Source organism: Triticum aestivum, chromosome 3A, assembly GCF_018294505.1.
Source record: "Triticum aestivum cultivar Chinese Spring chromosome 3A, IWGSC CS RefSeq v2.1, whole genome shotgun sequence".
NCBI classification, from domain to species: Eukaryota; Viridiplantae; Streptophyta; class Magnoliopsida; order Poales; family Poaceae; genus Triticum; species Triticum aestivum.
The window spans coordinates 26,648,071-26,665,208 of NC_057800.1; the positions used below are offsets into that span (position 1 = coordinate 26,648,071).

General features: G+C 46.0%; 1 long non-coding RNA gene across 1 annotated transcript; it reads right to left on the reverse strand.

Moving 5' to 3' along the window:
- Positions 1 to 14,417: 14,417 nt before the first annotated feature.
- LOC123059985 (uncharacterized) lies at positions 14,418 to 16,014 on the reverse strand. The gene is made up of 3 exons (XR_006427681.1): positions 15,775 to 16,014; positions 14,904 to 14,956; positions 14,418 to 14,825 (listed from the first exon to the last, which is right to left on the reverse strand). It is a non-coding gene; the product is annotated as an uncharacterized lncRNA (long non-coding RNA).
- Positions 16,015 to 17,138: the final 1,124 nt, after the last annotated feature.

Genomic DNA, 17,138 nt, shown 5'->3' on the forward strand with positions numbered 1-17,138 from the left:
CGATCATGCTGTTGCGGTGCCGACCAGTGAAAACAGACGACTCACCAAAGGCCACGTGAATAATAAGAGTATAAACTTCTGGTAATTTTAGCTACTATCTAGCGGTATCGGTGTATGATCTCCATATATACTGTAGCATAGCATGGAAGGGTTTATGCAATTTCCACGCTAGCTGAAGAATCCAGACAATGTTTACGAATTGGCAGTTACTCACAATGGTACGGTAACGAAGCAAAAAGAGTACAGTACATACTTACTGCGGTACAAAATCCCCAAGGCCCGTTTTGGCCGGTATTCGCGGAAGCAGACGCGCGTATGTAGCACCCACAAGCCCTGGCCCTCCCTGAGCTCCGAAAGGCCTTCCTTCCCTTGTCTTTTACCCCCCTCCCCCTCTCTCCCTCTTTTACACGACGAGAGGCGACTTGCTTCAACGGAAACAAACAGAAAAAAAAAAATCTTGAATGCAGGCCACACACACACAAAAAAAAAAGGTTGTGAGGGCCGTTGGTGTCCAGGCAACCTACTACTCCTTTTCCCCCTCAGATTTACATACAAATCCAAGGCACGCACTAATGCAGTAAACGCCATAATACATACAACAACTCCTCTCAACCCATTCCACGTTCAATGTACATATTGCAAGCAATGTTATGCATATTGGATGGAGTACCTTGGTCCCCGATTAAAACTTTGCTTCATCGAGTTTCGACTAGAACAAGCCCTTTGGCTCGGATGCATAAATATACTAGGTTGTGGTGAAAAAGAGCTCTCGACGGCCTTTTCGAATAATATTCTTCAAAAACGAGAGATGCATTCGATGAATCGGCGCAATGGCAACAAAAATGATGGTTGAAGAGAATGATCCTTTGAATATTGGGACCAACACTAAAACAAGAAGCAATACCAATCTGCTAGCTAGTGTGCTTGTCAGATACTTGAAGAAGGCACATTTTCCCTCACAAAGACAATTTCAACATTCCTTCAGTGCTACCCATCCTTTCTCGTATAGCTCGTCATGTTATTGTGGCACAAGCTTACCTGCTACCTTCTGAATAAGATTTCAGTGCCGGCGGACACGAACGCAGAATGAGTACAGGGGGTACAACACATGACACGAACGCAGACAAGCGTGAACATGGTGCCCGGAGCAAAGAAACAAGGGATGCTCGGTCCAAACAAAGAATACAACACAACTAAACCTACCAAACCAGAGCCAAGAACGGTGATGCCAAACCAACGAGAACCCCAAGATCGTCCGAGCCAAAACCAGAGACACCGTGAGCGAGCAAGATAGTGCCTTCAAGAAGGAAGACGAACCCAAGACTCCGTCACCATCCGGTCCGGGAGACCTGGACCTAGGGTTTCCCTTGAGCTCGAGGAGGGGCGCAACTGAAGGTCTTGACGGTGCCTCCAATGAGGAAAGAGACACCCACGGGCGCCGTTGCTGCCAGCACTGACGAGCTGAGCAGGGATCTCCCTTCAGTCTCCATTATATGTAATGCTTGCATTGTGGCATAGAGCTCATTATACTAAAGGAAGCTTGAACTCACCCAGTAGATAATTTGCGAAGACCAGCATGTCAATGCAATGAGTCACTATTATACATTGTTTGCCATTTTCACCCTGTATCAGGTGCCATTTGAATGTCATGCTTCTTACAATATCCAGCGAATCCCAAGAAACTTCTTATTTCTGCAATAGTGGTTCAACTCTTCCAATCTACTACTCCCTAGATTTTTGTTGGATCAGTCGATATGCCTTATCCTGAAACAACGTGTCCTAGAAAAGAAACCTCGTTCAACCGTCACACTTATTCAATTTTGCATATAATTCATGCCTCCTTAATGTCTGAAGAACTATTTATCGGCGTTGAGCGTGCTCTTTCCGTCTTTGAATAAATCAAACTATCATCAATAAATACAACCACAAATTGATCAAAAAATGGCCTGAACACATGGTTAATAAAATCCATGAAGGTTGCTAGAGCATTTGTTAATTCGAATGACACAAACGTATGTTGATAATGTCCATATCTCGTATGGAATCTCGTATGGAAAGCTATTTCTTGGAATGTCTCCATCCTTATTTTTTAACTAGTGCTATCTTGATTGCAAATCAATATTTGAAAATACCAGTAACCCTTGTAATTGATCAAATAAATCATCAACTTTTGGTAATGGATATATGTTCTTCATAGTTACCTTGTTTAGCTCCCGATGATCAAACACAGAGCCATAAGCTCCCATCCTTTGTGAAATGCTAGGCCAAACATATTATTTTTCCTCGAGATCCTTAATTTGTCTTTTTCAATTATGTCAGTTCAGATGGTGTCATTCCCGTACCAAGAATTAACTCAATTAAGCATCAGGAAAATTGCTAACATCTGAGATTTATTTGGTATCCGTTTCTTTTACTTCTAAACTGATGATAAACGAGCAGTTCAATTCTTTATGCTTCGTCAGATAACTATTTTTGTACCGACAAGGTACCTAAGGAATCAGCCATTTCTCTGACAACCGCTCATCGCTTTTTTTAGCTATCCAATCCATGCACGGTATAATACGAAAGTCATTCATATCCGGCACTATTAAATGCATAAAAAAATGCAGAAACACAATCGTTCATCGCTTGTTCTTTTAGCAATCCATTCCATGCACAATATAATATCAAGCATCATATCTAGCACTATTAAATCCATAAGAGATGCAGAAACACAACCGCTTATCGTTTGGTTTCTAGCTAACCAATCCATGCACGGTATAATATCAAAACCGATCATATCTAGCACTATTGAATGCATAAAAAATGCAGAAACAATAACATTTTTTTTCCGCGCAAGCTCATGTGCGTTTACAAAAAAGAAACATGAATAATAAAGAGAAGCCTTTTATTATTAAAGAGAAAAACAATGTAGATTGAATTCATTGATGGTATATGAAACTCTGAAAATATCTCACAGCTCGGAGGAGGGACGATATTTATTGGTGAACCGCTAACATATTAAACATAAGTTATAGTAATATAGTTAGTAATGGTCCAGGTATGAAATTGCACTAACATGGTTCATCGATAGGTGGTAGTGGGGGTCGGATTCAACTAATTGTTTTAGCTGATGGAAAAATCGTGCTTAGACTAGGGCTGAAATTGCACTAATTCTATGTGACGTTCAAGTGCTCACTAGTGGGTTTTTTCAGTTTGATAAGTTTCATGTAAATGAGATGGACAAATTTGGCGCTCATTTGTGTGCCAAGGGGAGAAGGAGAATAGGTCGATGCAAACAGCGTTTATGGGTTTGATTGATGGGCTCTGGCCTTTTTTTATGCGACTTGGCACAATGGGAAAAGAAGAAAACTAAAAAAAATAAGGGAGGATCCTTCTACACAAGGGCTGCCCGGATATTTTCGGCTCATCGCAGTGCAGTAAATAAGAGTAACTAATTACTTCAACCAGTGCAGTAATAATACTAGCAAAAAAGGTTGAAATGGGAAAACCGCATTCTCCTGGTCTCTGTCCCTATAAACCCCATCCCCATCCCACCTACCAAACCCAGTTCTCCCCTCCCCTCCCCTAGGTCTAGAAGTTCGAAATCCAGCCGCGGCGAAGCGCGGCCATGGCCTCAAGGCGCGCCGCCGAAGCCGCGGCGTCGTCGTGTCTCCGCTCGTTGCTCGCCTCCACCGCCACCGCCACCCCACCGCGCTTCGGGTCGGCCGCTCGCTCCGCCGCGCGGGACGCGCGCCACCTTCTCGACCGGCACAGTCGACTGCGCGCTCCATCGCCGCTCGTCGCCCTCGCCCGCAACAGCGACACGCCGGCGGCGGCGCTCATGGCGCGGTGCGCCGTCGATCGCTCTCCTCCGACTCCGACCCGAGCACCAAGACCAAGACCGCCCAAGATCCCGCACCTTCCAAGACTGAGGAGGAGCATAGTTGCCATGTTTCCGGTACGGTGGGAACGAGGAACGGAAACGGGGGACGAGAGTCGGAGGCTGGAAAAAATAGGGTACATCGGGGGTATACATCTCTAGAACGATTTTTCTAAAGCGAAACACGATCCAATCAATTCCTGTACGATGAATCCGGTACGGTACCATGGAACGAGGAACATGAATCTGAATTTCTACTGCTGCATGCGCCTCGCTGGATGCGGGGAGCAACTGGCTGGGAGGGACCGAGGGAGTACTTATAAAGGGAACTGGCTGGGTTGGGAGCATCTGGCTGCATCGTCGATTCATGAAGAATAAAATAAATCATCTTCTTCCCCAATGAAAAATTTATTAGCAGCCTTGAAGTAATTGAAGAGCAGAACGAGGAGTTATTTAGGGGAGTGGAAAAGAACGGGGCAGAGAGTAAAACAAGGAGTTCGTGATTGATATGGCTGACCTTTTGATTACTCGATCGATTCAAGAACCAAGACTGTCGAGTCGCCGAACCTGAATCGACGATCCGGCTGCGGAAACGCCGAATCCGCATTGAATGTTACCGAATCGATCCTCGTTCCCGAATCTGATTCTGGCTCGATGAATCCAGATCAAGGGACGGCCCACCGTTCCCTGTTTCCGGCTACTATGAGGAGGAGGAGGAGGAGGAGGAGGAGGTGGTGGACTCCGGAGAGCAGGTTCGTCTCCAGATCTCGGAGGAGGAGGTGCAGCCCACGCAAGTCGTCGGCAAGGACAAGGGCTCGGCTCCGACGGTATATGGGGACGCCAAGGCGAGGGACGAATGCACCAAAGGCGGCGAACCCGAGGACGACGACAAGGCGCCCGACCTCACCAAGTACCTGCAGGCGACGGTAGCCAAGGCCGCACCGGTGGAAGTGGAACACAAGGGCTTGAAGGCCGATCACGAGGTGGTCGCTCAAGACCCGGAGGCGACGGTGGTCAAGGCGGCCGCGGAGCGCGTTCAAGACGTGGAGGCGACGGTGGTCAAGGCCGACGTCCAGGACCCCAAGGCAGCGGCCACCGCTCCCGACGGCGCGCCAGAGCATGTCAAGCACAAGGGCTCCTCCAACCCCCAGGCGGAGGCGACCGCGGCCAAGGAGGACGTGGCCGCCCAGGGCCCGAAGGCGGCGGCCACCCCTTCCGACGGCGCGCCAGAGCACAAGGGCAAGGAGGGCGGCGTCGAGGTCCACATCCCGGCGCTGCAGGAGGACGCGGCAACTGCCGTCAAGCGGGACACCACGGTGGACCCGTCTGCCGTCGAGCAGGAGGTTCTCATTGCGGCCGAGAAGGCCGCGGCCACTGCCACCAAGGCGCTTAGGGCGGCAGAGCAGGCCGCGGCGGCTGCCTCCAAGACGTTCAAGGCGGCGGAGCTGGCCGCGGCGACTGCCACCAAGACGTTCAAGGCCGCGGAGCAGGTCGCGGCGGGTGCAGGCACGAACAGCCACCCGCTCGGCTCTGCTGCAGGTCCTCGCCTCCCACGACGCCGTCACACCATGCCGCGGCACTTCGCTGCCCAGAGAGGTCTTCTCTTCAGGGGCTTCGCAGGACAGCAGGTGTTCCTGAAGAATCTCATGGAGGATTCAATCAAGGAGATCACCCAGGCTACGGGGTGAGTTTTGTCCCCCACTCCTCTCTTCTTGTTACTGTTCTTGGTTGAGTCCTCAATTACTGATGAACGCCCATCGATCGTACAGTACCAAAGTGCATGGGATAGCCCAAAAATTCAAAGCCTTTCTTGCTTGGTGCTTCGTGGGGAGCGTAGGGCTGTTCGTGCCCGGCTTCTTTTATGGGTTACAGTTCGCTCGGCAGCAGTTGGACGAGCAGATTGTGCAGACATTCTACCGACTTGCAGAAGCAAATATGACAAAAGATAAAGCCAAGGAGTACCTTAGCATGGCTGTGGTGCAAGTTGAAGAGGAGATTGGGCTCAGATGGTTGCTTAAAAAGATGTTCTTCAAGTCTCGCCCGAAGCCTGTGTAAGTTGCTCCTCTTGATGTGCCATTGAACATCATGTCTTGTGGTGTACTTATGATAATACTAACTCTGTCCGTGTTGTGATCGTCTAGCATCGACAAGGAGAAGGAGACCAAGGAGAAGGAGGAGGAGGTTGCTCGGATGGTGGCCAAGAAGAAAGCTCAAGCCGAGAAGGCGAGGAAGATTGATGAGCAATTATCCATCTTCAACCTCTACGATTAGAACCGGGCATGAAGACTTGCCATGGGGAAGCGATTTTGGTAGTCGGCATCACAAAACATTGAGTCATATTGGGTAAGGGCGATAGTTTACCGGAGAACCATAATCTCGATCATATTTTGAATTCAGGTGCTGTGACACATTTGCCTAGTTTTTGGTTTCGAGTTTTGGATTTCACATGTCTTCCTATTAGTGGCCATGTTCGTGTGTGGCTGGCGCCGTGCATCCAGTACCTCTCTGTTGATAATTAGGATGATTCGGTAGCCATACTTAATATTTTTATTATGCAATGCAAGGCTGATGGGAAATTACCTATGGACATTAAACATGTGTACCCTCCTCATCAAAACCCTGGAATCAACCCAGCCTGATTCCTAAATACTAGGTGATGCTACCTTAGTCCTTAAAAGCCCAACTCACGAGGTGTTAGTGTGACTGTGGTAGTATCTCATCTTTTTCATGCTATTACATTTACTTTTAAGACACATTTTTGATCATATACCCCGATCCCGGAACTTGGCCAGATCCACCCCTTGCCGTCGCGTGCCATATGTGCAGCACCGCCTATGTGCTCGCCACGGTTGCAAAGGCTAGGCGTTGCCGCCCTAGTCCTTGAGTTAGACGCACGGGGCTCGCTGCCGCGAATGGCGCCGCCACCCCATCACCACACGCACAACAACTATCGGACATGGCTGATCACCTATATGCTGCTATGACAACATCGTCATTGTGAGCCGTCCTAGGACCGCCACCCAAACTTCCATGCCGCCGCACAATGAGCATTTGTCACCCCACATTTGCAGGGGGCAGGATAAATGAGTAGGGGCAGATTTGCACCGAGTCGGTGAAGCAACACCCGCCCTCCCCCATAGATGAAGGAGGGACGCCGCCCGGTTGAGGTCTGAGCCGCACCACCTCGTCTAGGGCATTTTTTGGTTCTTTTTTTTTAGAATCTTGTTTAGGGGCAGTTCCGCCTCCAGCTTGCAAGGGGAAGCGGCCCGCCACCATCAAGCGGGCTTTGCCCATGCCTTTTCCGGCAGCAACAAAGGAAGCAAATGTGGGAGCCGTGGCGGTAACACGGGCACTATTAGTGTGAAATCAGTCTTGCGATGAGCGCAAAGAGAAGATCCATCGCAGGGCCCATAGGACGACGTACCTACTTAAGAGGAGTCTTTCTTTCAAATAATGAAATACTAATACCATCTCTTCGTCTAGCATTCGTTCTCCATCGTTATTTTGTTAGTTGCAGCCTAGAGTCCTGGAAGTATATTTTAGCAATACAGAATGGGCTAGCAATGCTTGCCGTTACAAGTCCTATCACAGTCAACAAAATCCGTGACCATCTAATTAACATATACACCAGAATTTCCCGCAAAAAAAAAACATATACACCAGAATAACTATACAGTAAGAAAATGTTAACAAAGCGAAAGTTAATCGGACAAACAGTGTACCCCACCGGTCCACCTTTTATATTTCACAAACCCGGCGCAGGAAATAGTACATGATTAGCGTATTTCTGTCAGAAAGAATCGATGTGTGGTCTAAATAATTTTACACGGTAAATAATCGTTTAAAATCGAAATCATACAAGTACATCTATAACATTTTCTCAAAGGACGCCAAAAACGAAAAAAGATCAAGGCAATCTGCACCTGAACATGGTGGCAAACCAAAAAAATCCCAAAATTTTGAAGTTTGTAAATTTGCACCTCAACATGGTCCCATAATAAACCCTTATTTTGCCATGTTGCAAACTATAAAAATATGCCATGATTTACAAGTAGAAGACCTTTGCCATGCTATTTTGAAAAGAAGAATCTGCCATGCCGTGTTACACAATTTGAACAAAAACAGATTTTAGATCATGGCATATTTGCCAATTACTCCCTCCGTCCCATAATATAAGAGCGTTTTTGACACTACACTAGTGTAAAAAAAAATGCTCTTATATTATGGGACCGAGGGAGTACATTAGAATGGACAGAATTTGCCAACATGTTGTGTGAACTGAACAACCAATTACATTAGAACTAAAAATTACCATGGCAAAAAAGAAAAGAAAACATGACAAACTATTTACTAAAAACAAAGCTATTGTGGCAACTATATAGTGAAAACGATTTGGCATGACAAAAACAAAAGTGGGAAACTCACATAAATACAAAGTTGCCTTACTACAACTTGCCATGCTACATAAATGTACATTTGTGGTGAGCGATGGAGGCGAAAATTTCCGTGTATGTGGAAGTAAAATTGCCACGGCGATGAATGTAAATTTGATATGGCAATAAAAAACGTAAGTTTGTCATGGCAAAAAAATAAAGAAGTAAAAAATCGGCATGCCAAATCTATTGCATGCACTATACCATTTGCTGAACACGTAATAACAAAAAATGCAACATATTTGCGATGATCCATTTAACTAAATTTCCCATGGTTTAACAAAACAATTACCATTGTTTGGGGGAAAATGCCATGAAATATGGCAAATGTATTCTATTTTACCAAATCTGCCATGCTTCGTGAAATAGAATTGCCATGGTGGAGGGAAAAATTGCCATGTAGCAAATCAAATGCATGTGATATGGCAAGATTGAACTCAGATGTAGAAAATATCCATTTAACTACATTTGCCATGCTTCGTAAAAATATAATTGCCATGTTCTAGGGGGAAAAGTGCCATATAATATGGCAAATCTATTCCATTTAACTAGATTTGCCATGGGTTGTATTTTTTTGACATTATCATAAAAAAATAAACTTGCCATGGGCAATAAGGTGAATTTGCCGTGGGACATCAAGTGAATTTGCCATGGCAAATACACTAACCATTTTGCCATAATAAAAAAGTAGACATTGTCCCAATTTTTTAGTTTGATGGGGCTCCCTGTTTGATAGATCGATATTCTTGTGGGAAGGATCCCAACTGTTGTCGTGGGAGTCGCATTCTCTTCTTATCCTTGTGCTGGACCTTGGTAATGCACTCGGAGAAGAAGGTGATGCGACCATCACCGACGGTCGAAATATCAGTGAGGGAGTGTCCACCATATACACCAACATTATTAGTACTAGCTATTGTAGATCGATGTTCTCGAGGGAAGGATCCCGACTGTTGTCATGGGGGTCGCTTCTCCTTCTTATCCTTGTGCTAGACCATTTGGTAATGCACTAGGGGATGGAGGACAAGCCACCATCACCGACGGTCGAAATATCAGCCAGAGACTGCCCACCATATACACCACCGCTTGAAAGATGAGAGTTGGTGAGGGAGTCCTGGATTAGGGGGTCTTTGGCCTACCGGCCTATCCCTCAGGACCGGACTGTTGGGCCGTGTTACCAATACTAGGAAGTCGAGCTATGTGGAGACCCCATATCCGTACATGAGCCTTTTTGGTGCCTTGGTGTGTCCTCCAAGTCAAGATGAGAAGAATCGTCATGTTTATCCTTTCCTTGTAACCGACCATGTGTAACCTTAGTACCCCTGATGTCTATATAAATCAGAGGGTTTAGTCCGTAGAGGCGAGAACAACAACCATCATCCTAGTAGTTTAGGGTTTAGTTCATCTGATCTCGTGGTAGATCGACTCTGTAATCCTCACATACATAAGCAATATAATCAAGCAGGACATAGGGTTTTACGAGAGGGCCCGAACATGGGTAAACATCGTGTCCCTAGTCCCTTGTTCTCCATTGATCCAAGATCCACAGCTCAGGACCCCCTACCCGAGATCTGCCGGTTCTGACACCGACATTGGCGCTTTCATTGAGAGTTTAGTTGTTGGATCACTGAAGGATCGATGGCTCATCTGATCATCGGAGACAACATCAACACTGGGGACACCTTCGTCCCCGGGCAACTTTTTGCGTTCGGCGACATCGTTCTGCATGCCGACTTGACCACTCATCTCAACCAGGTCGACAGTTTTGCCCCTGAGCATCAGATCAGGTTTGGTAACTTCGAGTACGTCACTAACGCTCGGGGCGATCTGATCTTCATTGGCTTCTCAGCCTTACCTGGGATGCCCACGGTCTCCGGAGCATCAACTTTGGGGCCTCTCTCCGATCCGATCTCTGGATCGGCCCCTACCGCACGGCCGGCTTTGAGCTCAGATGCAACCCTTATGTCCGAACACCGGAAATCAACCCTGCCCGGACCTTCCCTCCTCACCGCGGATCTGGCTTCGAGCCCTAACGGAGTTTGGCGTCCGAAGACTAGGAGTCAACCCCAGCCGGGCTAGCCCCCCTTACAACGGACTCAGCTTTGAGCTGATCCTTGTGACGTGCTCTTTGAAAGCAGACCCCGCATGGTCGTGTTTCAAGGAATTTTTTAATGCTAACTTTGGTGTTACATGGTGCAACTTTAGTACCACAATGGTGCAACTTTCTTCAAAACTAATTTAACTTCCTATGAGGTTGTAACCTAACAACCATGATAACATGATGTGCAATTAGTCTAGCCAACTATCTAGTAGTCAATGTGCAACCCTCCTGCCTAATCGTGGATGTGTAGTTTTTCACAATTAGCACACCCTGTCCCACCTACCCTATCGCGATATGTGCAACCTAGTATGTTGTTGCAGCCAACTACCTAGTAGTTGATGTGCAACTCCTTTCCTGTCTCTAGTTGTGGATGTGTAACTTTAGTTGGCTGAGCAAATGATGAAGTTGAATATTGTATGCTAGGCAGTTGGCCGGGGCAACAGACAAAGTTATACATCTCACTGGGAGGGGCAGTTGGAAATCGACTACTGGACATTTGCACCTAATGGGAACTATGTGCATAATTGGTTTGATGCCAACATTCAGCATTGCCAATATTTGGCAAAATCAAAAGTTGCTCAAATTTGACAACTTTTTGTGAGAATGACAAGAAAAATTGGAAGCCAACTAGTCACTAACCAAAATGTGCATTTGCCAAATATTGGCATGCCAGCTTTTGACATGGAACCAATTACCCTTTGTATTGCACACACAAAAATTCGCCAAAACATATCCATGTGAGATTTATGTTAGAAGAGCACGCCGCTAGGGTTCCGAAGGTGAAAATTGATCTTAATTTTTTATGCGCGGCCCAAAATTTGTGACATTTTTTAAATAAAAACCCAAATTAAATGTGTTCACATCTATTCACATAAGTGAAAACTTTACATCCACAAATAACGAAGACTAATTGCACACGCAAAAAGTTTGTCGGAACACACCCATGCGGGATCTAGTTTCTAAAGCATGTCGTGAGGATTCATGAAAGTGAAACTTAATTTTGATGTTTGGTTTGAAAGTTATGGCTTAAAATAAGTTGAGATCTGAACTGGGATTGCCACATTCCTTTTGTGGATGAGGTCGACCAGGTGCTTTGTTTCGCGCACACACTAGTTTCGTCCTTGATTAATATGGTTTGGTTGTAATTTTTGTCGACTTGAAGGTTGGTAGCAAAATATTTGCACTCCATATGGTGTCAGAATATTTCAGTACTATAATGAAGATAAAATAATGTTCCATGTTGGTAGCAATAATGTGCTAAGAACATCTACAACTGGACCTCACAAACCCGCTTCATATGTCCGGGCGGGCCGCCCGGTCACTGCCTGGTCGTGATTTTTTGACCCAGACGGGGCCTCAAACGGCTCTCAAACGCCCAGACACGCCCGCCACGTCAAACCCAACCCACGCTGGCCCATCCGACCTCACATATATTTCTTCCCATCCGTTTGTCGGACCAAACACTAGTCACTTCACTCCACTCTCCTCCCCTCCCATCCGCCATCAGAGCTCATCTCCGACGACAGTCTCCTGCCGTCTCCGGGATGGCGGGCAACAGATCTGACTTCGACCAGTCCAGATCCGTCGACTGGGTGTCATCCCATGCGGGTTGGAGGAGGCAATGGCGGTCCGGATTGCACTCCACTGCTCCCAGGAGGACAGCGCCGGGCCAACGGGCAGATCTGTCTGCCGCGACTCCATAGTGTCGGTTCAATGGGTGCTCGGGGTCCTCCGGGGCTGGATCATTGCGGTCCCGGCAACCGGATAACCTCTCCTTCCCCATCATCGGCCGGGCAGAGTATGAGTCTCACCGGGAACGGGCGGCCCGCCGTGGGGAGGAGACAATAAGGGTTGCCGAGCCCCGTAGCGTGGTGGATATGTCGGACGGCGGAGGCGGCAGAGGAAGAAGCCATCCGCGTCCGTATTGTGAAGAAACGACATCGAAGGAACACACGCGCCCTCGCCTCAAGATGGCAACGGGGACGAAACCCATCGGGTTTTGCCTTCCCAAACCCATCCCCACGAGAAAATCGTAAACCCGTCCCCATCCCCATCATCGTACGCGGGGCTAGTTTTCCACCCGTCCCCTAAACCCATCGGGTTTCGGAGAACCCACAGGGAACCCATAAGAAAATCAAAATATTTAAACAAACATAGTGATAACAAAGATTAACATTTCAGCAGCAAAACAAGCACATTTCAGCAGCATAACTTGATCAAATTTCAACAAAAAAATATAGTAGATGGTTCAACAGCTATATAGAGTGTATTTCGGCAGCATGATACCACATTTCAGCAATAAAGATGATCAGATTTCAGCAACAAAGATGATCAGATTTCAGTTCCATGGCTACTAGAACTGAACCTCAAAGAAGATTGGCTCAATGTTTTATCATTGCTATGGACCTTCTTCATAATACAAGCCGCCAAATGAACATGAAGATGCTTTGTCCCATTCTTTGATTCCCTCTAAGTTTCTTCTTACAATTAAGACATTGTGCCTTCCATCTTTCATGGACCTTCACTTTCTTGAAATCAACCCAAACAATTGATGTGAGCTTTCTCTTAGAACCAACTACATGTCCTTCCTCAGCCCCATCTTCCTCTTCATCTTCAACCCAACTGCATTTCGCGGGTACTGCCGGGTTTCAGGTTCGGGGACTACCGAAACGGGTGTAAACCCACGAAACGTATCGGGTTGTATAATGTGCCCAACAGCAGCCCCGCGGGGATGAAAAGATGCCCATCCCCGTCCCCTAATAGGGTAAAAACCCACGGGGACGCGGGTTTCGGGGCCCCGTTGTCAACATCGCTACTAGGCTCCTCCTCTGTTCTGTGCTCTTCTTCCCCACGTCTCCTTCCTCACGCAATCTCGTCCACAATCCACGGCCTAGACTGCGGCAAGGACATTGCCGTGACATTGAACCCGCGTGCTTCACGGAGCCTCTAGAAGTGGATGGCTGTGGGTCTTGGTCTGAAGTCTGAACAGGACGGAGCACTAGCCGCTTCACTCCCTTGATCATGGCCTCCATCAGATTTAACACTCACAGCAACCACGGGGTCGTCAGAAATACCCGAGTTGGACACGTCGCAGCCATGATGCTACGGGTTACAAAATGAAGGGAGAGCTCAAGATGGATTAACTGATGAACCGTGCAAGGAATTTAGAGAGGTTAGACGTCGTACCGTGTCAAGAACGAGGTGCATGCGCTTGGTGAGCAAGGGAGAAGCGATTTGTTGGTCAGAAGTACCACAATGCAGGAGAGGGTGAGGGATATAGGACTGAAACGATCGGCTACTGAATTTTCAATAGCCATCTTGTATAGAAAGACAAACAATGAACAGTAAGAAGAACAACTGAATTTTAAGAAAGGCAGTTAGTCCAAAAAGATGAACAGTAAGACAGTGTCAATAGCCATCAGTTGGACAGCTGCTTGAAGAATGGTATCCGAGAAAGGTAACAAAATGGGCAGTGGAATTTTGAGAACCCAGACCTGACGCAGTAGAGGCATGATACTGTTCAATAATGCGCTTGCCATATACTCCGGCCGTCCGAAAATACTCATCAAAATGAATAAAAAGAGATGTATCTAGAACTAAAATACATCTAGATACATCCCCTTTTATCCATTTAAAATGAATAAAAAGAGATGTATCCAAAACTAAAATACATCTAGATACATCCCTTTTTATTCATTTTGATGACAAGTATTTCCGGACGGAGTGAGCCAGGAGAAAGAATCTCCATAAAACCGTGCCGTCCAGATTTCAGCCAACAGACTACCACAGCAGCCAAACACACCACATAATATGTAGAACAGTATTAGCCATTCAGCCACAGGGGTGGTAGTAATATTTCAGGTGGCCATCCTTCAGACCATGCAAACAAGCATTGCCCAGTGCCTTGACTTGAATCCATTGAAAATATGAAGAATAAAACATAATGTGAGTAAACCCCAGGATGAAAAGTTATAGGCCAGTTCAACAAAAAAAATCATCAACACCAGACAGGAACCAATGGCAATTGCAGAACACAATAGATAAATCACCCGGTTATATATAGGATCCACATAAATATATGAGTGCTCTTACATCTCACATGCCATCACAGAACTTAGATCTCTCATCACAAGTAGATTCCACCGAACATAGAACCCTCATCATATATAGAGTGCTCTCACACAAGACAAGCCAGGAATCATACAACTGGCCAGTTAAAGATGCAGTGCAGGATAGACAGTTAAACTTGCAGTGCAGGATAGATTTACATTCATCATTTCACTTGGTGAGCCAGTCATCACTTCGACTGGTGAGTCGATGAGCCAAATATGACATGACAATCCCTCCAAAACTTAAGCCAGCACCAGCGACCAAGAGGTCGTTCCTGCGGTTCCTCCTGATGAGCTTATCAACATCGTTGAGCACCCGGCGGCTTCCAAAGAGGAAAAGGACAGAGGGTTAGGACCAATAGTATAATGAATGAATCAATCTATCTTGTATAGTGTCTTACCGTAATTCTGGATCAAGGCTGTCGATGGCGGCAGCAGTATTGTTGGAGGTTGCCTACAAGCAATTAAGTACAAATAGTTAGAGATGGGATGGTAACTATTGTATGCTGAAGGTTTGGTATGGAATTAACCAGCAACCTAGTAACTGAAACTATATTTCTAGGTTTGCCTATAAACCTATATTGCAAATAGGCCAAATCAAGGCAATTATTTACTGTTGCCTCTAGTGAAAGAGGGATCCTGGACAACAGATGGTGATACCGAAAACAAGTACGACATCATGTTCTTGGATGAGTGGTATTTATTGGTAAAATTTTGGTTTTCAACAGTTGCAAAATTGTCAGTTAATGTTAAAAATTCAACCAACATAAGCAGGAACTATGCGCCCCCAATCTCCATCATCGTATCAATCTCTAGTAATTCTAGAGGAACATTCAAGGGACTGAAACCATATCGCTAATTTAATCTAAAATAAACTATATTGCTCGTAACAAGAGGGACATCTAGACAGTCTTTCGGTTGCCTCTAGTAACAGACAGATCCTGGAGGACACATGCCCTAGAGCCTGGTCCGACCAGCGGCGATTATCGGTAAGTTTTTTTTGCTTTCAGGTAAAAAATCGAAGCTGAATGCCGAAACTTTAACCAAAAAAGTAGGCAGCGACTACCAAGATCATGCATACAAATTCGCGGCGGCAGGCAAAGAGAAGGATAGATCGGCCTGTGCAGTACCAATCGCGCAGCGTAGCACGGTGAATCGGCCGATTGGATCAACCAAAGACTAAGATAAGCAGCGTAGCACGGTGAATCGGCCGATTGGATCAACCAAAGACTGAGATAAGACCGCGGTAGAAGGTCGAGATGGGGAACGAACCGGAGCCCGAGAAGACGCGAACACCCGCTGGACGGCGACGGGGAGCTTCTGCTTCAGGTTCGCGGCCATCGTGCGCATCGCCATGCCACCACCAACCAAGCAGATCTGGACGAGCACAAATTCGAGGACGGCGGCTGGGCTACCTAGGGTTTCCTTCTCTCCCTCTCCGACGCGAAATGATTTCCTCCACAGATCGATCCCCCCTCTTTAGACACCCAATCGCTTCGGTCTCCAACTGGGCTGGAGAGCTTTCGGGCCTTGGGCTCGGCCTCCCACTCACTCACTTACTAAACTATTGAGCTCAGCTATTTCTCAAAATGATGCTAAAAAAAAAAGCTATTTCTCAAAAAAAAAACTATTGAGCTCAGCTGAAAAAAAGCTGAAAAAAACCTATTGAGCGGGTACCCCTTCTTAATTTTTTTACAGGATGCGCACGCATTAGACGAACCTGTCGGGAACATGTTTTTTTTTTCAAACGGTTTGTTTTTTAGTTTTTTCTTGTTTTTTTATTGTTATTGGATTTTACTTGGTGTTTTCTAGGTTTTGTCAAAAAAAAAAACCTTTCCTGCGTGAAGCACATCATGCGACAAAACATAGTTGCGCGTCATGGTGAAGCATAGATGAAAAGCACAGTCGGGCATCTGTGATCGGCGTGAAGCACAACTGTGTTTCTTTTCAAAAAAGTGAATATCATCAATTCAATAAATAAATAAAACACACAGTTGTGCTTCCGTGTGAATTACAAGTATGCTTCCTGAAAAAGGGCAACAGAACAACAATGCCTTTTAATAAAGCGAAAAAATCATAGTTGTGCTTCGGGTTTTTGGTTTCTATTTTTCTTTGGTTTCTATTTTTCTGCTCTTTTTAGTTTTCAGTTTTCTATAAAAAAAAATCTCAAATCTATTAACATGTGGCCTATTTTCGAAGATCTTGATGCAAGAAACACAACGGTGAAAATGGTTCGTGATTTGGATGCATGGTTCAAGAGATAAAACAATTTGCAAAGACAGGTCTATGAAAAAGTCAAAATTTATGTGTTACGACAAGTGTCGCATAGGTAGTGTGCCACTTGTTATCACGAGAAAGGTGGGGAGTGACCATTACAAAGACCCTATAGTTAGTGATTTCGACGCTTCAGACGCCGCCCAGCCGTGTGGAGGCTCTCACGAAACGCTCGGCAGGCTGCGGCCTATTAGCGTGTTTGCTTGCTCGGCCGCTTCCTCCTCTCGTTCGTTGGTTTTTCCGGTCGCTTTAGTGCTAGTTATCTACTCTCTCATGCATACTGTCTTATAAAATAAAAAATTCACCGACTTTTTTAGTTTTTTTTCAGAAAATTTTAAAAATATTCATGAATCTGGAAAAAT